Source organism: Petaurus breviceps, unplaced genomic scaffold (genome assembly GCF_028583685.1).
Source record: "Petaurus breviceps papuanus isolate PSGF00001 unplaced genomic scaffold, PetGlider_PUasm1.0 90895, whole genome shotgun sequence".
NCBI classification, from domain to species: domain Eukaryota; kingdom Metazoa; phylum Chordata; class Mammalia; order Diprotodontia; family Petauridae; genus Petaurus; species Petaurus breviceps.
Window position 1 is genome coordinate 31,684,810 of NW_027187372.1, and position 27,968 is coordinate 31,712,777.

At 45.8% G+C, this 27,968-nt stretch overlaps 1 protein-coding gene across 4 annotated transcripts in view; it reads left to right on the forward strand.

The window, feature by feature from the left end:
- Positions 1-27,968, forward strand: part of CDK18 (cyclin dependent kinase 18) — a 149,439-nt gene that overhangs the window by 83,575 nt on the left and 37,896 nt on the right. For 3 of the 4 annotated variants that reach the window (XM_069074680.1, XM_069074683.1, XM_069074682.1), the window contains exon 3: positions 9,457-9,527. The gene's annotated coding sequence lies outside the window, so the exon portion shown is untranslated. Of the gene's footprint in view, positions 1-9,456; positions 9,528-18,417; positions 18,546-27,968 lie in introns of those variants that run through there. The other variant, XM_069074681.1, reaches the window with a different exon arrangement.

Below are 27,968 nucleotides of genomic sequence, written 5' to 3' on the forward strand. Positions count from 1 at the left end.
TCTTCCTGACTTCAGGGTCCCCACTCTATCCACTGCATCACCTCGATGCCCCTGCATACTGATACAGGGTGTCCCAAAAGTCTTAGTGCATTCCTAAGCACATAAATTAATTCAGACTTTTGAGACACCCTGTATGCCTATAAACCTGATCATTCTCTGCCATCAATTCTAAAACACATCCCATCCCACCACTGTACATTTATTAACATACCTACCTAAAAACAAACTAGCATCCTCAACAGGCTCATTCGCAGACACACTAACCTCCATCTACAGGTGCATTCAGACCCATTTTTATGTGCAAAGAATCTCCCATACATACATATGTGCACAGATATTTACAAAGTAAGTCTCACATCTGTCCCTATGTTTGTGTTTCCACAGGCTCCAAAGGCTTATCCACCTTCAGCCAGAGAAGATTCTAGAGCTCGGTTTAATCTTGTCAATTAGAGAAGACAGGGCAAATAGCAGCTCTGTAGAATGCGAAGATTAGGTCAGAAGTAACTTCAGTATCCCAAGTATTCATTACTTCATTTCACAAGGATACTCTTTTCCCTAGTAAAGATAGCAAGCCCTCTGAGAGTTCTACTGTAGATCTTGGAATAAGTTTCTGTTGGCTGGTGGCCAAACCACTGGTAATGAGCCTCTGAGAACTTGGGTGGGATGCTCCTGAATCTACAGAAGTATAGACCAGGGGCAGGGAAACTTCGGCCTTGAAGGCCACAGTCTTCAAGAATGCACCATCACCTCTGTACCACAATGATAAAGGACAGTGCTTTAGTAGAGACACACTAGGTATCAGGAGCTCAATGGATGTTTGTTAAATGAATAAATGAATGGAAGGAAGGAAACGAGCTTTTGATAAACACCTATTATGTGTGAGGAACTGTGCTAAGCACTTTACAAATACCACATTTGAATGAATGTATTATTTATGACATCCTCTCCAAAAGATGAAGTCTCAGACTATGCTCTAGACTCCTTCTCCCTTCTCTCGACTGTCTTGCCACTCCCTGCCCCATGTCCATCCTTGTCTTCATCATCATTAAGTATCATGATCAATGTCTAGCTCCCTCCCCCATCCCCATCCCCAGTGTGCTGGTGAGTAGTCCCAGAGAAAACAGAAGAATAAAAGGGTTTGGGTTTGGGGGACTTTCTGGTTGTTGTTATTTGTTTGGGGCTAGGGTCACGGGAGTGGAAGAGTAGATCATTGAGAGTCAGGGTTTCCATTTTTACTCATGTTTTGCTCTATCTGCCTACTGATTTCCACCAGCCTGTGGGACTGGATCAGTGTGCTTGGCTGGTTTAATAAACAGGACACATTATTGGAAGCCAGAGCCTTTGGGGACAGGGAATATAAAAACAGCTAATAAGTAGAGAATTCGGAGGTCAGATCCTTTAAATCAGTTCTAATGAGAGGATGGGCGGGAGTTGCCCAGATTTCTTTCTCCATCTCATGTCCTTGGTAACTACGTTGACTAGTAGCCCCAGGAGGTCTTTGCAGATCCCTTTAATTTCCTGACTAATTTGGAGCCCTTTCCCCATCCCCTCTATCTCATCTCACCCTACTTCTCCTAGGAAGGCAGCCAGCTAGGGGTGGGGGTGGGGAAGCCTAGAGTCTTTGCCAGAGCAGGGTCATCTTGGCTGACAGACATGTCACTTGGAAAGTCTGAGAAAGTGAATCAGCTGAGGGAGGAGGGGGGACTGAAGCAAGATGTTTAGAGGCTTCCAAATGTGTGATTAATTCAATAACTTACTCCAGGATGGTAGCTTCAGGGAAACCAGCTTCCCATGGGTATTACAAGAGCCACAGAGGTTCAACATTCTCCATGAGTTAACCCCATGAGCAATCTCCCAACCTACCTCTACCTCTGGACACCCTCAGGAAAGCTGAGATATAGAGAAGAGACATGGTTATGAAGGGTATCTCCCCTTTCCTTCCTCTGCTGGGCCCCAAGGTATAATTGGAAGAATGGGAGCTAACCATTGAAAAGAACTTCCTGAGCACCAAGGACCTTGAGTAAATACCAGGAGAAAACACTTGATGGGAAGGTTGGCCTTCAAACAATGGACAGACCCCCATCAATCTGGGATATAGCAATTCTTTCTGGAGAATTGGACTAGATGCCCCTTTGGCCTGAGTGGCACTGTGTTTGGGAAGCCTATCAGGAATGACTGAATTAGTGAATGAATGAATGAAAGAAAGAATATTTAAGTGTTTACTATGGACAAAACCCTGGAATACAATGAGAGGCCAGGCAGTCCTCTTCCCAAGGAGCTCACATTGTTTGTTTGTTTGATTGGGGTTTTTTTGCCTTTTGGAGGGTAATTGGGGTGAAGTAACTTGCCCAAGGTTACACAGCTAGTTCTTGTGTGTATGTGTGTGTTTGTGTGTGTTAAGTGTCTGAGGCCAGAACCCAACAAGGGTCCTCCTGACTCCAGGGCCTGCGCTCTACTCACTGCGACACCTAGCCGCCCCAGGAGCTCACATTCTTATAGGAGGAGAAGACACATAAAAGAACTTCCAGCAGCCAACTAGGATGGGAAGTTCTCATGGTCCTTAGGGCACATGTTATTTCCACTGATAAGATAGTTTACATTTTGATGCTGAGTCAGTTGACAATGCCAAGGACTTGGAAGAATAGAACTTCCTCTTTTGGGTCTTCAATGGCCATGGTACCTGTTGGTGGCAGTTGGTTGGGAGCTGGAAGTGGAGATTCAGGTAATGGAAGAATGATCATCTGGTCTGGAAGGCTGAGAGCTAGCCCCTGAGTACATCACTCTATGCCATCTTGTAGAAGAGCAATCTGGCCCCATGGATAGAATGTTTAATTTAGGATGAGAGATTTAGAGAGAGAAGAAATTAGAACTCATTGAACCCAACCTCTGATATCACAACTGAGGAACTGAGGTCCAGAGAAGGGAAGGAATTTGCCCAAATCATACAGGAAGTGGCAGAAAAAAGATTTGGACCTATTCCACTATACCATTCTGTCTCTCTTAAGGAACAAAGGGTCATAGATAATAGGGCTGGAAAGTGACCTCAGAAGTCATCTAGTCTTAAATAAACAAACAAACAAACAAACAAACAAACAAACAAACAAACAAACAAGCAAGCAAACAAATAAATAAATAAAAGCCAGGAAAGAAAGTCTAGTTAAGGCAATTACCAGCCCCAGGGCATGCACTAACAGATCCCAGCTCTTCCCGGCAAGAAAACAGGCCTGTGTAAGATGTTGCCACACCCTTCCATTCACCCACCTGTAACTTCAAGTAGTTACCACTACCCTGGAAGACTAGGCCTGGCACTTAGGCCTTTCCTGTGGATATAGCCCCCACTGCTCCGCAGGAAGACCCCATTTGGGACAGCCTGGGGCATTCAGGCATTTCTCCTCATTGCACCAGATTCTCTGGATACATCTTAACTCCACTTACCTGGTCCTTCATTTTGTCAGTTTCACCTTGTTCCACCTGGTGTGCTTGGATCTGTTTGCGCTGGACATGCCTGCTCACTCAGGTGGAATCTTTCTGTACTGATCTGATCATTCAAGTGTGTTGAACTTAAGTAGAACTGAACCTGCCCTCCCACCCCCATCTCAGGTAAAGGTGCCCAGTCCATTCCACTAAGTAAAGGGGAAATGAGAGGAAATGGAGACCCTCCTCCCCTGCCTTCACCTCAGTGCCCTCGGTGTCTCACCCATAGACAGAGCCACAGAGAAGGATGAAATGAACCTGGCCTTGCTCTTGGTGGAAAACATATGTTGGTGGTCATTGTCTACATAAATTACTTGTGATACTAGAAATTGAGAGGCAGGTTTCTAGGGAAGGGACACAACACCAGGGTGCATATAAGACATCAAAGAAAATAGTGAAGTGAGAAGAGCTTTAGGCCTAAATTGCTCATTTGGAATGAGCGTGTGTCTATTATCCATTTTCTGACAATGAGTGGAGGAATTATGGACTTTGATTAGAGGTGATAATGGGGACAGAAGTTTGGATGCCAAAAAAGAAAAGTGGTGGTTCTATGGATTGGGGAGAGTATTACACTTGAGGGTCCATTCTAGCACTTTTAGATGGGTGCAGCCATCCATCCATGACCTGGATTTAGGTTACAGTAGGTTGTGACCAGAACCAGAACTAAGGTGGGGTAACTAGAGCTTTGGTCCAAAGTGATTAAGATGTTAATAGTACCATCCCAGAGCACACTACTGAGGGTCATAAGCTCTTAGGTCTAGGGCTAAAGACTATCTAGTCCAAGGGGCTCTTTCTTACCTTTATGAACCTTGTAAAAAATACTGTGATAAAATTTCCAAATATTTTGATAACTCAATTTAATTGGTTTCCTTTTAAATCCAATTAATTTTATTTTATACATTTAAAAACAATATTCTGAAAAGTGATCCATAGGCTCTTTACCAGATTGTCAAAGCTGTCTATCACACAACAAAGTTAAGAAGCCCTGAGCTAGTCCAACCCCTTTGTTTTACAGATAAAGAACCAAGGCCCCCAGGGGGTTTAATGATTTGCCTAAGGTCACATAGGTGGTAAACACGTGGATTAGAACAGTTTGTCTGACACTAGCCAGTGTGCTTCCCCCCTGTCCTGTGTTTCTTCAAGTTGTCTTTTATTTTAGTCATAAAAATCAGAGAATCTTGGGATTAGTAGATGCTTCAGAGATAACCTCGTCCAGCCTGAATCATAAAAGTTCTCTCTCTATAACCTTCTGACCCAGTGGTCTGCTTCTCCTAAGACATCTCTAGTGATGAGGACTCACGACTTAACAAGGCAGTCCAATCCATTTGATTGGACTTCCTCTTCCCTTTAAATTTCTTAGTAAAAAAAAAAAAAAGCTTTTAAAGTCTGTCCTGTTGAATCAAGGTTAACACCCCACCCAGAGAGTAAGGGGAACATCACAAATTCCCTTGTGGGTTCAGCAGTGAAAGGCATTTCTCTACACAAACATCCTTCCTCCTACCTCCCATCCCCAGCCCCTCTCTGTCCAAATCATCCCATCTGTCTCCCTTTCTATCTCCCAGGTCCCAGGCCCATTCCTCAGGCTACACCTGGCTGGCCTCCAGGTCCCAGAGCAGGCCCAGCCCTTACCAAGGAACAGAAAAAAGGGAAGCTTGTCAGGGAGGGGCCCCTGGGGAAATTAACTGAGACTCCAGAGAACAGCTTGTCTCCAGAGGGGTTGATTCACACGATGCTGCAAAGGACAAGGTCCCATGGGGCCCACAATCCTGCTCGGAGTCCTCTAGGGAGGTTGGGATGGGCTCCACAGCTGGTTTTCACTCAGAGAGGGGAAATGGCCTTAGGTCCCTCAAAGCCAAAGGACCCAGATGTATGTACCCACTCCAAGGAAAAAAAAGACTCCTCCAGTCCCTGTTCTTCTCCCTCCTCTCCCCCCGCTCCCCACCACAGTTAACAGGCTTCTCTAAGGCAAAGATTTCCCTGATCAGAGTCTCTAAGGGGGGTGGGGGGTTCTCAGCCTGGGTTCTGGCAACTTGTTTGTGCACTATTTTGATAAGTGCACTTCAATATAATTGGTTTCCTTTGCAATCCTCTGTGGTTCATCTTATGCATTTAAAGTTATGCTTCTGATGCTGAGAAGGGATCCATAGACTGCCCAAGTCTATAGGCTTCATGCAGAAAAGGTTAAGAACCTTTGCTTTCAGGGGAGGGAGGATGCCTGCAGAGCTGAGATTGAGCCTGCAGGAGGGAGAGTGGAAGGAGATCGGGTCAGCCTGGGCTAGCCTCATACTGGGTCACCACTAGAGTGTCTCCCCTCCTCAAATCAAATGAGGCTGAGACTGGGGACTCATGAAGAAAGAAGGAAAGGCTGGCACTGGAGAGGAGAGTAAGGAGATGTGAGGGCACCCTGGGGAGAGGAACCTAATTAACTGCAGGGGAGGGAGAAAAGCAGGGGCCAGAGGAGTCTTCTTTTTCCTGGCAGGATGTCAGCATTGTTTATTGCAACCCCCTGCGTGCTGACCACTGAACTTCATGTGGCATTTTAACATAAAATATCATGTAAAATATATGCAAACAGCATGTAAATCTGTCTCCCTCCTGGCACCCAGACATGCTGATGGCCGGGCCGAGCTCTTGTCCCCCCTGCCTTCCTGGTCTGTTCTCTTATTTATCTCTGCTTTGAAGTGCTTTTCCTTCTGGCTCTGTCCTTCCCCATCAGCTCAGGCTGTCAGAACTGCCAGGCAGCCCTCTGTCTCCCACCACAGCCACGGATGCCCTGGGGGGTAAAGGAGTCCAGGAAATCTAGCTTCCCTTTCTCCAAATGGGAGGCCACTCTGCTCAATGCCATCACCATGTTCGAGATCTCTCCTGGTAGTTTACAAATTGGTCCCAACTGAAAATGGAGATGGCTTTGGCCCCCAGTCAGAGTTGGGCACTATGGCAACAATGCTTTGATGAGGTATTTGTGTAGGTCACTGGCAGCAGAAATCGGTATCCTTCAGCAATCAAGGATGGCCAATGTTCACCATCCAAGCCAAATGGTGCCTCCCTCCCGTTTCTCAGGCTGATGTGGAGAAGAGAGGGTTCCTCCTTCTCTGTACAGATATCTGTACAAGAAGGCACAACCTCACCCCAGCCCTTCTGTCTACCTCCCCAAGGGCCCATTCTTCCTGGTGTCCAAACTTCATCTTTCCCTACTACAGCCCAAGACAGTTTCCTGTACTTTGATTTTTGGTGGAAAGGGAGATGAGGTAAGCCCCCTCTTCTTAATTCATATTCTTTCACTTTCCCTCCCAGAGGTCTTCCAAATTTTAATTTTAAGATCATAGTAAGGAAATCATAGGATCATACCGTTAGATCCAGAAGAAACCCTGTAGATTGTCTGTCCAAATCTCTCATTTTACAGAGAAAGAAACTGAGGCCCAGAGGGGGTACAGTGACTTGCTCAAGGTCACACAGGCAGTAAATGGTAGAGCTCCAAATCTTAAACTATTTCCATTGACTATACTATCTCTCAAGTCCCGATGATGGAGCCATATTACTACAACCCTCAGTGTTCTTTTTTCTTCAGTCTCAAGCATCAAAAAAGGCATGTTTACAGTTGAAAGGACATAGCTTTTTGATTCAGAGGACATGAATTCAAATCCTAACTGCCACACACAAAATGTGCATCATTGGGCAGACCACTTAATGTTTCTCAGTTTCAGTTTCCTCATCTATAAAAGGAAGGAGAGATGGGGTAGGTAGGTGGCACAGTGAATAGAGCACCAGTCCTAGAGTCAGGAGGACCTGAGTTCAAATTCAGCCTCAGACACTTAACACAAAACTATCCATGTGACCTTGGGTAAGTCACTTAACCCCAACTGCCCTCCAAAAAGCAAATAAATAAAAGGAGAGAAAGGGATTAGATCCCCTTCCAGCTCTGACATTCTAGAGTTCCATCATTCCCAATCCTCCAATTCATCAATTAACAATCATTTAAAGAATCTATGTGCCCATAGAAAGCAAATCCTACCTTTAAGGAGCTGACAATCTAACAGATGAGACTACATGCATACATACAGAGAGAGGGAGAGGAGAGAGAGGGAGAATTAGAGGGAAAGAGACAGAGACACAGAGAAAGAGCGAGAGGTAATTGCAAAGTAGATAGAAGATAATTTTTCAGGGAAGGCACTAGTTGCTGAGAGAGAAGGGGAATCAGAGAAGGCTTCATGTAGAGGACAGTGCTTGAGATAATTCTTGAAAGAAACTATGGATTTTAAGAGGCAGATGTAAGAAGAAAGTGCATTCCTGGCATAGGAGAAAGCCAGTTAAAAGACACAGGGGTAGAAAATGGATATCTATATATAAAGAACAATAAAAAGGCAATGTATGTGTGAAGGGGAATACGGTATAATAAGGCTGGAAAGGTAGTTTGAGACCAAGTTGTGAAGGGCTTTAAATGTCAAGAAGAATTTGTATTTGAGCCTAGAGGTAATAGGGAGTCATTGGAGATTACTGAGTAGGGGACCCAACTCATCTTTCCAATCTCACTAGACAGTATGTACAGACACTCTCCTTCCCACACTCAATTTAGCCACAATGGTCCTCTTGCTGTTCCTCAACACACCGCACTCCATTGCTTGTCTCCATGTTTCCCTACTATCTCCTTACCCAGAATGCACTCCTGCTTCACCTCTCCCTCAAAGATCTCTTCTTTCAAGACCCATTGTCAGATGAGGCTTTAGGAAAATCTGCCAAAGTGTCCTTGTTGCTAAAGATCCCCTGGAAACAACATTGTTTTAGAGAGGAGGGGCAGGAGGTTTCCCTGAAGAGTGAGTTTTCAGGGTCTAGGTTTTTTGGAGGACACAATTACAGATCATCATTTTGGCCCTGAAGCATCTCCAGGAAGGGGATGTGCATAGCCTCTCAGCACCCTGGCTAATGAAGGAGATGACAGAGAGTACTAACACCTTCTGACTCTGTAATTTACAGTTGTCTAATTGCTATGGAAGCTATTGCTCTTAATGCAACCTAAAACCAGGATGGTTTGAGGGGCAGGGAGGGGATGTTTGTTAAAAACTTTTCTTACTCGGAAAACAGAATGCAGTTCTGCCTCTTTTGAACAGCTCCAGCCCTAACTAAAGTTCTCTAGAAATCCTTCTAGGTCAAATCAAGTGAAATCAAACCATAAAGTTCAAATCCCAGCTCTACCCCTGTTTCCCTATGTGAACTTCGAGATCAATGTCCTTCTCTATTATATGGGAGGGTTGAACTAGCTGACCTCAAAGAGCCCACAAAGCTTTAAATCCTATGATCTTAAGAAGATGAACCCCATGGTGTGGTAGAAGGGTCACCAGACTCAATGTCTTAGGAGATCTAGGACTGAAGTGACCCTGGGCAAGTTACTTAACTTTTCTGGCTTGGTTTCTTCATCTAAAAAATAAGAATCAGAAAAGCTCCTGTTTCATTCCTAGACTCATGGTCAGAATACGGATGATAGATGGATCCAAGCTTGTATCTATCAGCTTTCCCTGCTCTCCTAGCGTTTGGACCAGTGGTTCCCCCAACTTCCCTGTTTTCTGTTATCTCATCCCCACCCTGATATTATGGCCCCTTATTAAATAACGCAGATACTACATGGTTCCTTCTGGCTCTAAGTCCTATGATCCTCACTGAGACTCAGTCTCCTACTCTGAAAAATGAGGATAATAATCCTTACATTACCTTTCTCACTGTCGGTTTTCAAGCACTATAAATGTGTGTTATTATTTGTAGTCACTCCACAATCCTTCCGGCCTCCCAGGTGCAGAATCCCATCATTCTCCTCCTCTACTCCCTCTCGACAACAATAGCATAACAATCTATGTAGCACTTTGAGATTTGCAAAATACTTTAGAAATATTATCTCATTTGATTCTCACAATAACCCTGAGAGTATCAAATCTATTGCTATTATTATCTCCTATTATAATAAAGTCAAATGCTCTTATCTCCATTTTACAGTTAAAGAAACTGAGTCAGAAGAAACCAGAAGTTAAGTGACTTTCCCAGTGTCACATAGCTGAGTGTCTGAGGTAAGATTTGAACTTGGATCTTCCTGACTCTAGGTCTAGGCTTCTATCCAGTGAAGAAATCTTTCCATGTCTACCTCCACAAAATTTTATAACCATCACACAACTCAAACAGCCAACATCTTAGTTCAGACCCTCATCACTTCTCCCCTGTACTATTACGATGGTCTCCTAATTGGTATCCCTGTCTTAAGTCTCTTCCCTTTTTAATCCATCCTCCAAACAGCTGCCAAAATGAATTTTTTTTAAGTGAAGGGTTGACCAAGTCACTCCCTTCATCAATAAACTCCAGTGGTTTCCTGTTGTCTAACATAAACTAAAATACCTATTAGGCTTCCAAAGTCCTTCACACCTGAACCCAACCCACCTTTCCAGTCTCACTAGAAAGTATATAGACACTCTCCTTTCCATACACAATAGCCAAAGTGGCCTTCATGCTGTTCCTCAACACACTCTACTCCATCTCTTGTCTCCATGTTTTCCCACTGGCTATCTCCCTGCCTGGTGTGATTTAGTTTCTAGGTAATTAATAATTTTGTTAATCATACTAACTATAATTAATAAAAGGTGTCAGTGACACTCTTGAATGCCAAGGACTCTCATGGATCCCACTCAATGCTTATATGCCCTTGGAAGAGTGGGTGTTCCTGAGGGTGGCAATTGACTCTGATTGGTTAACAATTATTGAGAATGAATATTATAATGAGAGTGGGCCTATTCTAATGAGGGACTGGGGGATGTGATCCTGATGACTCCTTCTTGGTCAAAGAGATTTATCTATACCCATATCACCCCAGCTAGGGTAATCTAGAATCTAGACAAAAGAATCTATCTTCCCCCCAGCCCAAACCTGCCAGAGTGGAACACAATGGCCCAGAGTTGACCTTGACACAACTAGACTCCTCTTACTATGACCCAAAAGCAGCTCTGATTTTTTTAGTGCACTTGCTTTTGTTTTTGGTGTGCAGGGAAGGTAGTTTCTAGTGGTACAGCTCATATATGCAAGAATCTACCTGTACTCAGGACCTGAATTATTCAACAGGATTCTGGGACATTCAGGATACTCTCTCTGTCCAGTTTAATCACTTCTTCTTCCCCCAGGGATCCCAAAGCCCCTTGAACTGTTTCTTCCTTCAAGCACTGAACATTCCAATATTTATCGAGTATACATATATATTCATGTATGCATATGCATATATGTATACATACACATATGCATATATATAATATAGACACATGTGTGTATTCTATAGGCAGTATACATTGCTTGCCCCAGTTCTACAGAGGGGAAGAACTGAAGCCCAGGGTTCAAAGTGGCCTGCTTCCCTCAGTTTCCCCACTCCAAAACCCTCTCTGTGTCCTCTAGCTCCCCAGTCCTTTCCCCAGTATTCAGCCCTGTTACTATGGACAAATTTCCCATTTGCCAGGCCTCTGTGTGGTAGCTCTGTTGTCATGGAGAAGCAAAAAATCAAGGTAGGTATAGGAGGGTACTACTAACGAGGGGCGTGGGGGGCGGTGTCCAATTGGCCTGCTGGTTGCTAGGCTCAACGGGTATGTGATTGGTTAGCTGTGTTTATATGCCCAGCCTGCCCCTCTGCCCAGCTCTCATCCCATGTGAAGTGGCCTAAAGGTGTACACTTTGGGGATGGAAAGGAAGAGGAAGGTCAGGATCAGTGTCTCACATGCTCTTTATTTTGAACAGCCTTGCCTTGCAGGAAAATACATGTTGGCTGTGCCTGCAGATGTTTGTCCCCCCTCAGCGGAGGAGCTAAGGTCGTAACACCAATTACAAGTGTCTTAGCATCATTCACAACTCCTGAATAACATGGACCATGAAAAAGGCAGCCCTTGTTGACCAAGAGAATTGTCTGACTCCAGCCAGGGTGAGATGACCTTAGCTGAGCAGGCGCGGCCCCACAAGCATATGATTTTGAGTTGGAAGGGCCCTTAGAGATCATCTGGTCTAATACTGTCATTGTACAGAGGAGGAGACTGAGGCCTTAGAAAGTAAAGTGTTCCCAAGGTCACGTAAGCAGAGCTAAGGCTTGACTCCCTGGTCTCCAACTCCAGACTCACTGCTGCTTCCAGTATATCACACAGGCCCAACAGTGGCCTTAAGCCTTGGCCCCAGCTGCTTTCTCTAAGCACTGGGGGCATGTGGTAATAGTCTGAAAGGGGGAACCCTATCAGCTTTGGCCGGAGACTCCCTTGGTTTAGTCTTGGATCATCTGCAGGGGCAGGGGAAAGGAATGTGACTGGCTCGAGCTTTGCTTGGTTTTTGAAGGCGCTACTCTCCTCTGCTGCCCACACAGCCAGGGAGGGAGAACTGTTTCCAGCTCCCCCACAGATCCCGCCGGGGGCCAGGGATGCCTGTCCAATCTGCAGAGCAGCAGGCATGTTATTGGGAGCCGAGCCGGGGAGAAGTTGAATGGGGGAGGAGAGAAGATCTGCTCTGTGGCTGAGGAGAGCATCCCCAGCTAGTCCCTGGGGCTCCCGGGCTGAGATTGTCATGCTGCTCAGATCTCTTTCTGTCTCAGGATTGGGGCTAGGGAATTACAAGAGCCTCTACCTCCCTTAGCCCCCTAGAGTTGAACGGGAAGAGGAAGGAAAGACTGAAGAAGCCCTGTGGGTCTTCCCCCTACCTCCATGCCCAACTTCTGCCCAGAGGCCTCTCTGTGAATGGGAAAAAGGGGCCTGGGCACCAGAGGTAACTGAGCTGGAGGACCTACTCCCCTCCAGCTCCTTTACCCTTGTTTTGGACTTATAGGGTAATGAGCCAGGCTTCCTGGCTGGTGGGAAACATCTGCAGAGAGGAGGGAAATGGGCTGTAAGGAATCCAGCTCTCCTTCAGAGAAGAGATTCCTTTGTGTCTGGAGAGGAAGTGTAGAGCTAGGCTGGGACAGTGGTGTATATGGGGGTATATCACACACACACACACACACACACACACACACATGGCTGTTGGGTACCCTGTGAAACAGGTGCCCAAAGCTCAGAGACATGGGCATTTGGAGGCATTGCAAGTTCAGGGTATAAACATACACACACATCTGTCTCCCAGAGCACCCAACCCTCTAGCTTCCATTTGGTCCATCTGTCCTTCTGCAGCCCTCTCACTTCTAAGTCCTAGAATGAAAAGGAATTCCCAAGGTTGAGATCGGAGGCATCCAGAGCCCTCTTCCCTAAACTAGCATTTTTGGCCCAACCTCAGGCCTTCCAACCTTACCTCTGAGAGAGAAACAGCGTGAAGACTCAAAGGGAGACAGCTTTTCTACCATGAGTAATATGCTTGTTGTCTTTGCTGTCCTATGAAGAGGGCCCAAGACCCGAAGGATGAGAAGAAAAGAACCTTAGTGCTGTGTGGCTTTAGCCTCAAGACTCTCCCCCAACAAGTGAGAGATCCCAGGTCATGTGGAGGGTGGGGGACCTGGCTTCAAATTCCAACTGTACTATTTCCTTCCCCCCTCTTTGGGCCTCAGTCTCCTCCTCTGTAAAATGAAAGCATTGGATTAGAAGAACCCTAAGGTTCCTTCTAGCAGTAGATCCTTTGGCTAGTCCTATGTAGGCAGGTTTAAATCATATTATAAGCTCTAGGAAGGCAAGAACTGCACTGTATGAGAAGCAGAACAGTGTAATAGGGGGGAAAAACACACTAGATTTGGATCAGGAAAGTCCTTGATTCCCACACCAGTTGTATGAGTTTGGGTAAGTTGATTAACCTCTCTGGCCTCAGTTTCCTCTGGGCAAAATGGAAAGAATGATACCTGTATTGCCTACCTCCCAAGCCTTATGTGAGAAAAGGAAAGTATTATAGAGGTGAATTATTATTATTTAACTTCATATCCCCCATACAGTGGAGCTTAATAAATGTTTAGCTTCAGCTTTATTAGATACTGCTTGTGTCGTGCATGCAGTCTTGGATTAGCCAAACCAGCTTCCTTGCTGTTCCTCACACAAGGACAAACATTCCCTCTCCCATTTCCATGCTCTTTCCCTCCCATTCCTTGCCTCAAATGCCCCCTCTCCTCACCTCTGCCTCTTAGAATCTCTAGTTTCCTTGAAAGCTCTGCTTGGGTTCCACCCAGAACATTAGGCCTTTCCTGACCTTCGCTGGACTTCCTCTGGCTTTGTGCACGATTGCTTGAATACCTGGGCTCAAATTTAGGGGTAACCTGAGCACTGTCCTCCTTCCCCTTGCCATGGATTAAATTCTGCCCCTCCCGAGCTCCCTCTTCTGACTCCAGCAATAGGCAGGATTTACTGAACTCAGAGCTGATATCTCTTCTCAAAAGAATCTCTCCCCAAAAACATTCTTATACTCCTATTGCCTTTGTCAGCTATCTGCATAAGAATTACCCAAGCAGAACCATGGCCGAGGCCCCTCCTTTCTGGAAACCTGCTGGAGTCATTAGCATCCTGACACTTCAGCTTTGCTTATCGGTTTTATTTTTATATAAAGTGTCTGTGGGACACTGGGGAAATCTGCATGCTCTAGCTAAATATATGGAGACTGAAATCGAAAGCAGCGTGGAGAGGCCCTTCTTTGGATATTCCCCCAGGCTTCCCTCCTCCCCAAGACACGCACATCTTTCCCCATCCTCCGGCTGTTCTTTCACTAGTTTCTGTTAGGTCTGGGTATATATACCTTTCTTTGATGGTAGGAGGCCTGAGGATGGAGAATGAGAACACAGGAGTTTCCAATCCTCGCAATATATCCCAAGCTCATATCTTCCTGGAGAGAAAATAAATCCATTCTCAACATCCTTTCCAAACCAGCCCCTCACTCTCCCTTTCCTGGTCCTTTTTATCCCCCTTTACCTACTGGCTATGTGACATTGAGTCCTGAACTCCTAGGATCCTCAGTCTCATATAAAATAGGATTAATAACAGTGTTGTTGTAAGGAGCAAATAAGGGAATGTAAGTGCAGCACAGAATATGTACATATTGATTAGACCCGTGATTTCATTGGTGAAGGGAATGCCAGGGGAGGAACTTTCTCCACCTATAAAGATCAGGACCTATTACTCCAATTTGTGGTCTTAGAGAGTCTCCTGGGGATACTGACAGGTTAAGTCACTTGTCCTGGGTCACATGGCCAGTACGTGTTGAAGGTAAAATTAGAACCCAAGTCTTTCTGACTCCAAGGTTAGCCTTCAGTCACATTGTCTTTATATACTATGTCCATGGCAGCTGTGATTATAATTCACTTACACGTAAGTTAAATATACTATAGACATTACACCTATTCTTATATTTTTAAAAATTATTAGGCATTTCTTTTTTCCCTTTCTACCTCCCTCTTACCCCAAAAAGAAAAAATGGAAAATAAACCCATTGTAACAAATAAACATAATTAAGTAAAGCAAATACCCACAATGACAAAATCCAAAAATGTTCTAAATATTTAATCCATCACCTCTTTGTCAGGAATTGAGTAGCTTTTTTCATTATCAGTCCTCTGAAATCATAGTTGATCATTGAGTTCCCAAGTTTTAAAATTGTGCTTTTTTTTAAAATAATGGTTCTATAGTATAAATTGCTCTACTGGTTCTGCTCACTTTACCCTGCATCAGTCCATACAAGTCTTCCCAGGTTTCTCTAAAACTGTCTTTCTTCATTTCTAACATCATAATAGTATTCCATTACATTCATATACTGTAATTTACACAGGTATTTCCCAATGATGGGCATTATGGCTTAGTTTCCAGTACCTTAACACCACAAAAAGAGCTACCATAACCTTTTCCTCTTTCTTTGACATCCTTGGGGTATAGAACTAGTAGTGATATTTCTACATCAAACAGACACAGTTTAGTAACTTTATAGGCATGGTTCCAAATGATCTCTCCAGAATGACTAGATCGGTTCACAGCTTCACCAACAATGCATCAATGTGCCTATTTCCCCACAGCCCTGCCAACATTTGTCATTTTCCTTTTTGTGTGTTATTAGATCTATTTTAGAGATAAAGAAACCAACACTGAGCCATAGTGGACAGTCAACCTGGCATAGTGGGTCAAAACACTAGCTTTAAAAGATTTAGGTTGGAATCCTGCTCAGACCTCAATGCCACTATGGGCAAGTCACTTCTCTAATCCTCAATTTCCTCATCTGTAAAATGGGGATAATAATAGCATTTACACAGGGTTGTTTTAAAAGTCAAGTGAGATAACATATGTAAAATGCTTGTCGAACCTCACAGCACTATGTAAATTTCAGCTGTTATTATTATTAAGTGACTCAGTTGGGTTTTCACTTACTGGTCTTACTAGGCAAGCTTAGCTCACTTGGTAAGTAAGTACTGTGTAAGTGCTTAATAAATGCTTTTTTCCATCCTTCTTTCCTCCTTATTGTATCAGAGCCAGAATTCAGATGTAGGTTCCTGTCTCCAAGTCTAGCATTTTCCCCCCTACACTATGATGCCTCTAAGAGCCACAGAATCTCAGAATAAGTTGGGGTTTCAATGGCCATCTAGTCTAATTCATACCTAAAAAGGAATTCCTCCTCTAACATATCTGATAAAGGGTCATCCAGCTTTTACTTGAAGACATTCAGGTGAGGACCAATCCATCTTACACTCTGAGACTTCTAATTATATTTCCTTGAATCAAATTAGTCAGTCAACAAACATTTATTAGTCGCCTACTATCTGTCAGATACTGTACGAAATGCTGGGGATACAAAAAAAGGCAAAAGATGGTAGCTGCCCTTAGGGAGTTTACAATTTTCTGGGGGAAGACAAGTAAACAAATAGGTACAAACAGGCTACACAATCTGAGTTTGCTTTGCAGTTTCTGCTCACTATTGCAAGTTCTATTCTCTAGGGTCAAACAGAATAAATCTAATCCCTTGTTGAGAGTAATCACGTCTCCCCTGAATCTTCTCTCTTCCCAACAAACACCCCAGTTCCTTCAGATCCTCATATGGCAAGATGGTGAAGCCCTTCACCATTCAGGTTATCCTTCTTTGCCCAATCTTCAGCTGACCCATGTCCTGAAAGTGTGGTACACAGAACTAAACAAAATATCTGAGATGTGGTCTGACAGGAGCAGAGTACATACAACAGGATCATTGCTGCTGCTGGATTGTCAAAGGGACAATTGGTTCTCAGCAACTCTTAGACAAAGTGTGTTGGCAGGAACAACAACAATATGGTGGGCCCCTCTGGAAGAGATCCCTTCTAGCCATAGTCCCAAGATTACAAGGAGCCCTCTCCCATGGGGGCAGAGGGCACAGGTTACCTAGTCCTCATTGCCAACTTTCATTTGATCAGGTGACTATAATCTCCTTTCACCTGGTTAAAAGAGGAACCAGTACTAAAATATGACCAGATTTATGCTGTAACTTCTTCAGCTTTCCACATTAATCCATTTGTTCTGTTGTTCCTAATCTGAAAGGTGAACTGACTTTTTATAATTCCTTCATTTATAATCACTCAATTTATATATTCCTTTAAGGTTTGCAGAACATGTTGCTCACTTGGGGAAGCTTGGTGGTATAGAGTACCAGCCCTGGAGTCATTAAGACCTGAGTTCAAATCCAGACTCAGACATTTACTAGCTATGTGACCTTGGGCAAGTCACTTAACCCCAATTGCCTCAACAACTACAAAAAGAATATGTTGCTCACAATCTTTGCAATAGATAGTATCAAATATGATTATCCTCATCTTACAGATAAGGAAACCAGGACTCTGAGAGGTTGTGACTTGCCCATCATCACATAGGAAATAAATATCCAAGGCAGACTTTGAATCCAAGTCTACTGATTTTCCGGCAGCTAGGTGACAAAGTGGATAGAGCTCCAGGTTTGGAGTCAGGAAGACTCATCTTCCTGAGTTCAAATCTGGTCATAGACACTTTTTAGCTGTGTGACTCTGTGGAAATCACTTAACCCTGTTTGCCTCCGTTTCCTCATCTGTAAAACGAACTAGAGAAGGCAATGGTAAATCACTCCAGGATCTTTGCCAAGAAAACCCCAGGGAATGGGCTCACCATACAGTAAACTACTCATTTGCCATTTCATAATTTTCCTAGTTGACAGCTAGTCGTCAGTGGATAGAAGGTTGGACCTGGAGTCAAGATCTCAGCTCAAATCCTGCCTCAGACAGCTTACTGGCTATAGTAGGTGGACAAGTCACTTCTTCTTTGTCTCTCGGTTTTGTCATCTGTAAAGTGGGGATAATAATAGCACCTACCTCCCAGGGTTATTGCGAGGATAAATGAGGTGATCTTTGGAAAGCTCTGCAAACCTTAAAGCACTCTGTGAATGCTAGCTATTATGATGGTGAATATTCTCTGCTTTTGGATGCAGCGGAGCAGAAGCGCACCTCCAAGCTCAGCAACAGGATATTCCAGCAAATCACTCCGTCATGCTCATACACCCGTAGCTGGGATGGCCTGGGCCGACCAACGTGGCTTGCAGAAGGGAAATAGTGGAATACTGGTGGGGACATAACAGAAACTACCTATTTCAGAAGAACCTTGAGAAGCAGCAGCATTATGTAGGCAGGGCCCTGAATTCGAGTGCCAGCTCTGCCTTCCACAGTGTGACCTTGGGTAAATCACTTTCCTTTTCTGGGGCTTTTGGTAAAATGAGGCGGCTGGACCACATGATCTTTAAGGCTCGCTGCGGTCTCTGAGTTCTCAGAGCTGAAAGGAGGGGGTGGGCACCTGGGCAGAGCTGGCCTTGGGGATTGGCAGCGGCAGAGGGCAGGGCTGGGAGGAGGTTGGATAGGGGGAGGAGTCAACTTGGACAAGTGAAAAACTCCGGCCGGGGGCTGGGCTTTTCCCTTTCCTCCTCCCCTTCCCGACCGTCCCCTTTCACTCCCTCCTTCCTTCCCTCCTCCCCCTCCGGCTCAGGTTGCAGCTTCTCTCGGGAGCTGCTCACCTTTCCTGAACAGGGGAAGCAACCGCCGTGCCAGGGTGAGGAGAGCAGCAGGGCACTGAGTTCCTCGGACCTCCTCCCGTCTTCCACCCACCCCAGGCAGGGAGCCGGAGCCGGAGCCGGGGCGCGGAGCGGTGAGTCCTGCCCTGCTAGCTGCGCGTTCGGTCCGGCTCGCCTGCCCGGGATGCACTGGGGGTGGGGTAGGGGAATGTTTGCTGGGGAAGGAGGGGGTACTGCCCGCCGTGTAAACGGAGCAAGGTACAGCGGAGGAACTCTTAAAGGGGCCGCGCTGCTCTCTGCCCTGGGGCGGGGGGTGGAAGGAGAGGCAGAAAAGACGCACTCTGTGGGTGGTGTACGGTGGCGGGGGCCGCTGGAAAGCGCAGCTGCCCCAGATTCCAGGTGGTCAGGAGTGAGAGCGAAGGCATTTTCTCACGTTCATATACCCACTCACTCCACACACTCCCACCCTCCCACCCCTCCATTGCTCTTAACCTCCTCAATTCAAGGATTCTGCAATTGGACTCAGGTGTCCGGGCCAATTTAGTAGCCCTTGGACTCCCATCACCACCCCCAAAGCAAAGTTTGTTGTTGCTTTTTAAAGCTCCCCTCAACAGGCTTTAAGTGTCCTTCTGGGGAAGGACTTCAGGTCAGGGATCCCTTTATGAACCCAGGAGACCCAGGCATCTGAACTCCAGTCACACAGAAGGAAGCTTAAGGCCTGAGCTCTGGCCAAATGCTCTGAGCCTTGAGGGGCTGAGGATGTGTGTTGGGGGCAATGAGGTATGGCTTGGCGGGGGGTCGGGGGGGATGGGGGTGTGAAGCGGGGGAAACGGCTTTGGGCATTGCCCATCTGCTTGCCTTCATGTCCTTTGTAACTGAACTTAGCCCAGAGCCCAAGGGGAAGGAAGATTTCTGAGCTCGGTCGTCCTATTCTTCCTCGGAATGTCTGCTGGTAGTATGGGAAAGAATTGGAGGGTCAGGGGTGGACGGAAATGGATGAGTGCCCCACCTCTCACCTCCGGCCAGCAGGCTAAGGGTTAGTGTTAGGGGCTGGGAGTGTGTGAAGGGTGGTTGGGGAGAGATACGTGCTTTTGGGGATTCTGAGTCAACATGGTTTAAGGACTGAATGTGTGGGAAGTTGGGTGAGAAGAGGCAGGTTAGGAATCACAGCCGGAGACCTCTGAGAGGAGAGCTTTCTCCTCTTTCAGGGGGTGGGAGAAAAGTCTTCCTTGTTCCAGGAGATAATCTGGTGACAGGGGGTGATGAGAGAAGGGAGACCCACATTGGAGAGAGAACGCATCTACACAGCCTCTTTCTGGTTTCATCTGTTCCATCTCCAGACACCCAGGCCTCAGTATGAGTTCTAGGCAGATTAGGTAGGGGAAATGGGAAATGGGTCTGCATAGCTAGGATTCATGAGTCCAGGGATCGATCATAGCTAATTTGTGCAATTAATTGTTGTGTAAGAGAGCTCTAAGAGCATTGGGTGGGGGGAGGTCAGCCCCCATCCCCATCCTTGGACAGCAAAGGCATCACTGGGGCCACTTCTCAGTAACTGCCCCTCTCCTCTGCCTCTAGTCCCCCTGACCCTCAGTGGTTCCTTGACAGCAGGGCCTAGCTCTGTGACTCACTGACACCTTGCCCTGTCCATCCTGTGTCAGCTCCACGTGAGATTTCCCGTCCCTTCCCCTCCCCCTCCAAGCACTCTGAGTATTTGCACATTCCATTATAGTGACCTGAGTGAGCAGAACCAAGAGCCAGTAATAGAGATGGGCAACTGGGGCTGAGATGGAGGTTCTGAGAGAGGGGAATTAGGCAATTCTCTTCACTTCTCTAGGCCTCACCGTATTAATCTGTAAGAAGAGGGGGTTGCACCCGATCACAGCTCTGAATCTGTGGTTCAAGGAGAGAATTACACAATTATTCCATTTCCCCGGTAGGATGGGGCTGGGAAGATGTCCTTAGGGTTTGGGACAGGGAAAGGATCATAACACATTATTGCTCGTGTGTTTGGGGAGGGAAAGTAATGTCTGAGCCCCATTGTGGTCTCTAAAACTTTCTCCCATTGCTTAGAAAGACAGTTACTTTCCAACATCAAAGATAGATGGCCATTCAGTTCAGTCTTTGCCCTGGCTGCTTCAGGCTGGCTTTGTTGCTTCTCTTAAGTAGCTGTGATTAAGGGGTTGGCATACAAAGCTCTCTCATCACAGTCCTCCAAAGGCTTAGTCTAGGTAGGGGCCTCAGTATTCCCTGGATGTCTGGGTTCCTAGACATCCCTCTCCCCTGGCCTATCGGAGTTTTGATTTATCCCAGTCCCAGCTGGGTTTTCAGAAAACAAATTGGGGGCAGCTAGGTGGCACAGTGAATAGAGCACCAGCCCTGGAGTCAGGAGGACCTGAATTCAAATCTGGACTCAGACACTTAACACAAAAACTAGCCATGTGACCTTGGGCAAGTTGCTTAACCCCAATTGCCCTCCAAAAAGAAAAAAAAAAACTGGACTTGGACAAATCACTTCATCTTTCTCAGCTTCTTGTTTCCTTGTCAATAAAATGTGGGTAAGGAAGCTCCAGGGTCTCTATGGTTCCATCCAGCTTTAGCATTGTAGGATTCTGTGATTTCCTCCTGATCTTTGGACTAGGACCCCCAGGGAAGAGAGGAGTGGGGCTAGGGGAGGGAACAGAAGGATGAGGTTCCTATCTTTGGCCCTAATCCTGTACCTGAGAAAGGGGGGCTTAGGAAGCAAATAGGTCCTTAGAGCCAGTCTCCTCCCAGGGTCAGGTTTCTTGCCTGGGAGTGACTGGGATGAGATGGAGCTGCCTTTTAAGGTTGCATTTATTTCCTCTATAGTTCCAGGGACTCTGTTCTCTGCTGCCCTCTGCCCCCTCTTCAGGAAAAGGCTTTCCAAACTCCTGATCTAAAAAAAACCAAAACCCAGCCCCTATCATTGCCCCAGCCACCCTCCCTTCCTTAGGACTTCCAATCTCAGTAGGGCTACTTGCAGCACCCACTTTTCTCCCTGGTTCTCCTGACCCATGCTTGGGCCCTCCAGGGCAGAGAAAAGACCTTGGACATTGAATACCTTTGTTTGAAAGGCAAGCTTCTTCCTGATTGGTGGGCAGGGGTCTGCTCCGTGCCTGGCCAGGCAGAGGAAGGCAGGAACAGGCTCGCCCACCACCTCGAGGTGAACCACTGGGTGACTATCTTTCTTGTTATGCCAGGGGAAAAAAGGGGGTGCAGCCCAGAGGAGAACAGCTGGAGAAACAAGGCCTGGAGTTAGGAAGGGGAACTAACTTGTTAACCAGAGACTAATAAGCCCTGTTGACATGATGGGGGTGCAAGTGGATAGCGGGGATTCAACAGCCCCTGATCCTGGGATCTCCTTTTTTTTTCCAAGGACTGCCCCTTCAGGGCAAAGTGCCTTCTCCAATTCTTAATTAATTACAGCCACTGTTCTGTTCTAGACTGCTCTGGAGTATGCTCTGCTCCAGACTCTGGTGATTAGCTTTGTCCGTACAGGAGACAGTCATGCCAGACTCTCCCCACAACATACACTGCCATACACATACTGTGCCTCATACACAATGTCCTGCCATGACCTTTTCTCTCCTTTCCCCTGCCCTCTGCCTGACTCCCCCAGACCTGGACCCTGTGCCCTTCTGACAGTACCTGCTGAGTGGGCACTTTCTCATCTCCAAGGGGAGGGGACAGAGAGAGGCCAGCTTTTCTTCTTCCTTCCTTCCCTCATGCCTCTCTCCCCTCTAAGCTTAAGCCTGGATCTCAAACCAAGCCAAGCAGAGAGGGTAAGTGTCATAAAATAATAAAATGGATTGTAGAGATCATCTAAGAAAGACAGTCTGATACAGGAGATAGCATGCTGGACTGGGAGTCAGGAATTCCTGGGTTCAGATTCTGCCCCTGACACTGACTGATCACAGTCTAGGCACGTTGCCTTTCTGAGCCTTGATTTCCTCATTTGTCAAAATAATACCTATGATATCAGATTCACAGGGTTATTAAAAAAAGGGTCAAATGAGACAATAGACAAAAGTATTTTGCAAACTCTGAAACATTATTCAAACAGTAATTATTATCTAGGCACAAGGTTATAGGTTTAGAACTAAGAGGGACCTTTGAATCTATCTAGTCTACTAATCACTTCATTTTTGCAAATATGGAAACCAAGGCCCTGAAAAGTGATATAGGTTGCCCAAGGTAAAGTCTTAGGGCTAAAATTTGAACCAGGGCCAGAATTAGGAGCAAGGTCTTCTGGTTCCAATCCGACATCCTTTCCACAGCATTACATCAACTCCAGCATTTTATAGCTAGGGAAACATAAGTCCCTGAACTTTATGATCTCTCCCCAAAGATGGCCACAGAGCTCATTGCTAGAATAGGCAGGGAGAGAGTGAATTAGACCCGGGCATCACTCTGGGAAGACAGGAAACAGTTGAACCTCCTGACTGAAAGAAAATCCATCTGTTCCCAAAGTCTCCTCTGCTCAGGGTCAGAAGAGAGGGAGAAGAGCAAAGCAGTGATAATAGCTATGGACAAAAATAGACCCCAGTACTCCTTCCCTGAAGGAGAAATTGAGGGGACACAACAGAAAAAATTTCCTGGGTATCACAGTCATGGTATATGCTCATATATTTATTAGTATTTTGTATATATGCTTACTTATCTGCATGTTTGAAAAGAATTTAAGCTCTTTGATGTTGGGAATGGTTTCATGTCTCTTGTGCCTGGCGTATAGTAGGTGCTTAATAAATGCTCATTGCTTGATTGATCATAGGGTCAACTTAATGAAAGCTGGGGCTATACTTTGTTGTCTTTGTAGACTCCTAGTATCTATCACAGTGCTTTATGCACATCAAGAGCTTGATAAATAATTGAATTCATGAATGAGAAAGTAGAATCTCCTTTCTCTGAGGTCTTTGTGTGTAGGTAAGGCCCCCCAAAACCCTCTGAACTAGGAGAGGCAGAATTATGCCTAGAAGCAGGAAGATAGAGTAGATAACCCCTGAAGGGCCATTGTCTGACCTCATTTTCCTCATCTGTACAATAGGCATCATTGAAACTATGGTCAGGTCATTGGCATTGAAGATCACATGAGTATTATAAAGAGGTTTACAAGGGCCAAATCTTATTGCTGTGGTTTATAAGTCCTGGCAAGTTAGTTCCCCTTCCTGACTCCAGGCCTTGTTTCTCCATCTGTTCTCCTCTGGGATGCACCCCTTTTCTTTCCTTTGGCATAATAAGAAATATAGTTACCTAAGTGGTTCACCTCAAGGTGATGGACAAGCCTGTTCCTGCCTTCCTCTGCCTGGTCAGGCACAGAGCAGACCCCTGTCTACCAATCAGGGAGAAGCTTGCCTTCCAAACAAAGGCAGTCAATGTGCAAGTTACTCTGGGTCAGGACAGAGTGCTCCTTAGTGAAATTTGAATTTTGTGGGGATTGGCACTAGGGAGCCATTGCAGACTCTGGGTGAGAGACCTATGAAGTCAAGTCAAGTGAACAAGCATTTGTTGAGTATCTGTAGGCACTGTGCTAAATTCTGGGAATACAAAGAAAGGCAGAAACATTCTGCCCTCAAGGAGCCTATAATCTAACGTGATAGATAACGTGTAAATAAATAGCTAGGTAGATGATAGCTAACATTTATATAGTGACTTTGCACTGTTTTCCCTATATTATCTCATTTAATCCTCACAGCAGTCAACAGGCAATTGCAACTTGACATAAATACTGTGATCATTCCCATTTTACAGCTGTTGGAACTGAGGCTGAATTTGGGGTGATATGAGGAGTTTCCCTTTTTGCCCTGACCATGGAGATGTGTGCTTAAGTGTCAGGTACTGGGATTCTCATGTTTGGGAGGGGGAGGATCAGGACTGGAGGCTGATGCCTAAGGGCATCAGGGACATGAGAACTACTCCTGGACCAGCCCAAAGAGGACATGACAGAACCAGGATTCAGGGAGTCAGAAAGCCCTTCCCTGCCCTTGGCATCAGAGACTGGACTGGGTGCCATGTTCTAAGCTGCTTCCAAACTTTAGCATAGCTCCTTCCCTGGAGAGTGCAAGCATTTGGATAAGTTGTTGACTATCTTTACATTGATGCCCATAGAGAAGAGCACCAGCAGCTAGATGGGTTCCCCTAGTCCCACCCAAAGTTGGCCTATAGTGCCAATGTTCCTGGCCTGAGAGTCTGAACCCTGGGTTTGAGTCCCAGCTCTGGCTCCACCCAACTGGTCTGACCTTGGACAGCTCACTCATGATCTATTGAGGTTATACAACATAATTGGATCACTACCATTGCTGCCCCTCTCAGCTCCTCTACAGCTGAGTGATGGTCACCAAGAATTATTGTAGTTGAAAAGTGCATCTCAACCCCATCAGCAACTAACCTGGTAACAAGCTTTTTTGAACTCAAACAGGCTGGTCTTTGGATATCAAATCAGCCTTTCCTGCTTGGTTAGGACCAATACTGACAGAGCCCAGGGTCATCCCTGAACCATAATGAGACACTATCTTTCTCACTCTGTGTTTCAGGGTCTTTGGACTGACTGGGGAATCCATTAGCCCATTTATTATTCCTGTTTTGCTAATAAATCATATAGCTCAGATTATTTCCTCAGTTATTATTAATTCTCCACATACTTCTAGTTTGAAATCTGACCCTGTGACCCGAGTTTAACTGGACACTGCTCCTTAGCCACCTGGCACCTCTGTGACCTTGGGGTAAGTCCCCCTTCTCCTCTCTGGGCATCATATTCCTCAACTGTAAGGTGAAGGCCTTGGATTAGATGGCCCCCGAGGTGCCTTCCATCTGTCAGTGGATGGCTGTGATATGTACTGCATGATAGCAAACATCAGAAGGGCACTTTAAAGTTCACACCTGCTGTGTCTCAGTTAGCCCTTATAGCTCCCCCGTGAGTTGGGTACTGCAGATATCATGATTCCCCTTTAACAGAGAGTGAAGTGACTGGCCCAGGGTCACACAGCTAATAAATATGGAGGCCAAGCTCTATCCATGAAACCAGTGTGTCTCTCACAGATGATAGACTGATAAGTGTGTAAGAATAGGATTAAGTTGGGGGGGCAGGGTGTCAGATGAAGGAGAATTCTATTTCATCTGTGGGGACCAGGAAAAAAGCTTTGCAGATGAGGTGGCATAAAGCCCCAGCGGGTCACGCCAGCACCTCCCCCAGGACTAGGACTATAGCTGAGGCTCCAGCCCAGGAGAGGAGTTCTCTACTTTAGAAACTTTCCCCCCACATCAGTCAGACAACTGGAGCCCAGACATTCCCCTCCCTGACTGAGGCTTCCTCTGTCATTAGCTCACAGCTCCCTTCCCAACACCTCGCCTCAAATGATCCTGCAATATTAATCAAGTAATTATCGAGCTCCTGATGGGAGTCTAGCACCAGACTGGGTGCTGTGGGAATGACAAAAAAGGGCTAGAAGCAGACCCTGTCTTCAGAGAGTACAGGCTCTTGGGGGAGACAAAACTAACCCACAGGAATATTTAAGGGACAAAAAATTGTTCAACTGTGATACTACTGATATAATAGATGGTCAAAGACAATCGTGGAGGAGTTGAATCTCTAAAAGGATGGGTAGGAGTTGGATAAGTAGATGGGGGTAAGGTGGGGATAGGTCTTCCAGTCATAAGGGAGCAGCTTAAGCAAAGCAAGGGAGATGGGGATGGTGAGGAATCTTGCCTAGAGAAGGACAGGGTGGTGGAGATTCTGGAGATGGGATAGGCCACCCTAAGAAGACATAACTCTCTTGTCCCTGGAAATCATCAAACAGTAGCTGGAGACCACTTGTCATGAACATTGTAGAAGGGATCCCTGCATTCCATGGGAAGTTGGACTCAATGACCCCTAACATTCTTTCCAATTCTGAGATCTTTCGGAAAGGTTTGAGAAGAGGATGAAGGATGGGGGTAAGGTTATGCAGGATGGAGGGAGAGAAGTGTGAGTGTGATGGGGAGAGGCAGTAGGGAGCAATTGCAGGCTGCTGGGGGGAGACACAATGAAGGCAGTGTTTTGGGAAGTTCTGTTTGACATTGTGTGAAAGACTAGCTGTCAGCTAGGAAGCTATTATGGGAATCCAGGATTGACGTACAAGAGGCCCCGTGGACTGAGGGGAGGAGGGGGAAGAGGAAGAGTAGGAAGGGAGTATAAATAGGAATGTGACAAAAGATACTGCACAGTCCTAGGATCCTGAGCTAGAGCTGGAGGAGACATCAGGAGCCATCTTGTTTTGTTATTGGTTCATTCATTTCAGGTGTGTCTGACTCTTCTCGACCCTAGTTGGGGTTTTCTTGGGACAGATACTAGAGTGGTTTGCTATTTCCCTCTCCAGCTCATTTTACAGATGAGGAAACTGAGGCAAACAAGGTGAAGTGACTTGCCCAGGGTCACACAGCTAGTAAGTGCCTGAGGCTAAATTTGAACTCAGGACGATGAGTCTTCCCAACCCCAGGTCTACCACTCTGTTCACTGGGCCATCTAGTGGCCCTGTCTTTTTTAATCCCCTTGTTTTATAGATGAAAAAACAAAGCCTCAGGGATGTTAAGTGGTTTGTTAAGGTCACACATCTAGGTGGCACCAGAGCGCACAGAGCGCCAGCCCTAGTCAGAAAGATCTGAATTCAAATCTGAAATCAGATACTAGTTGTGTGACCCTGGATAAGTCACTACACCTCTGTCTGCCTTAGTTTTCTCATCTGTAAGATGGAGATAATAATAACACCTACCTTCCAAGATTGCTGTGAGGATCAGATGAGATATTATTTGCAAAGGTTTAGCATAGTGCCTGGTGTATAGTAAGAACTTAATAAGTAGTTGTTTCTTTACTTCCTCCCTCCCTTTCTCTCTTCCTACCTTCCTTCTTTCCTTCCTTCCTTCCTTTCCCCCTTCTTTCCCTTTTTTTTCTTTTCTTCCTCTTTTTCTTCCTTCCTCTCCTTTCCTTTCTTCTTTTCCTTCTTTCTTTTCTTCCTTCCTTCCTCTCTCCCTTCTTTCCTTCCTTTCCTTTCTTCTTTTCCTTCCTTCTTTCTTTCTTTCCTTCCTTCCTTCCTCCCTCTCTCTCTTCTTTCCTTCCTTTTCCTTCTTTCCTTCCTTCCCACAATTAATAATGAGCAAACGTGAGATTTGAACCCAAGTGCTCTTACAACAAGATCAATACTCTTGATTCTATATCCAAGTGTCCCCCTTTTTTCAGTCTCCATCCCTACTACTGCTCCCCAAGACAGGGACTATTCAGAGCAACAGCTGAAGGTGGCTGTGGGGAAGATAGATTTGGGGATGGGGCAATTGACCTGCATAGAGAGACAAATGGAACTAGAATTCTTCTACCTTGAAAAGAGAAGGTGACTTAACGGTCGGTCGTCACTCCATCTCTTCCTAAGACAAAGGGCGGCAAGCAACTTTGCTTTCTTCTCTCCTTACCCTGTGCTTAGCCCAGGGCCTGACATATAGTAGGCTCTTACTAAATGCTAGTTAATGGAACTCCCTGCTAGAGGCAGAGCAATGGGGAAATGGGCATAAGC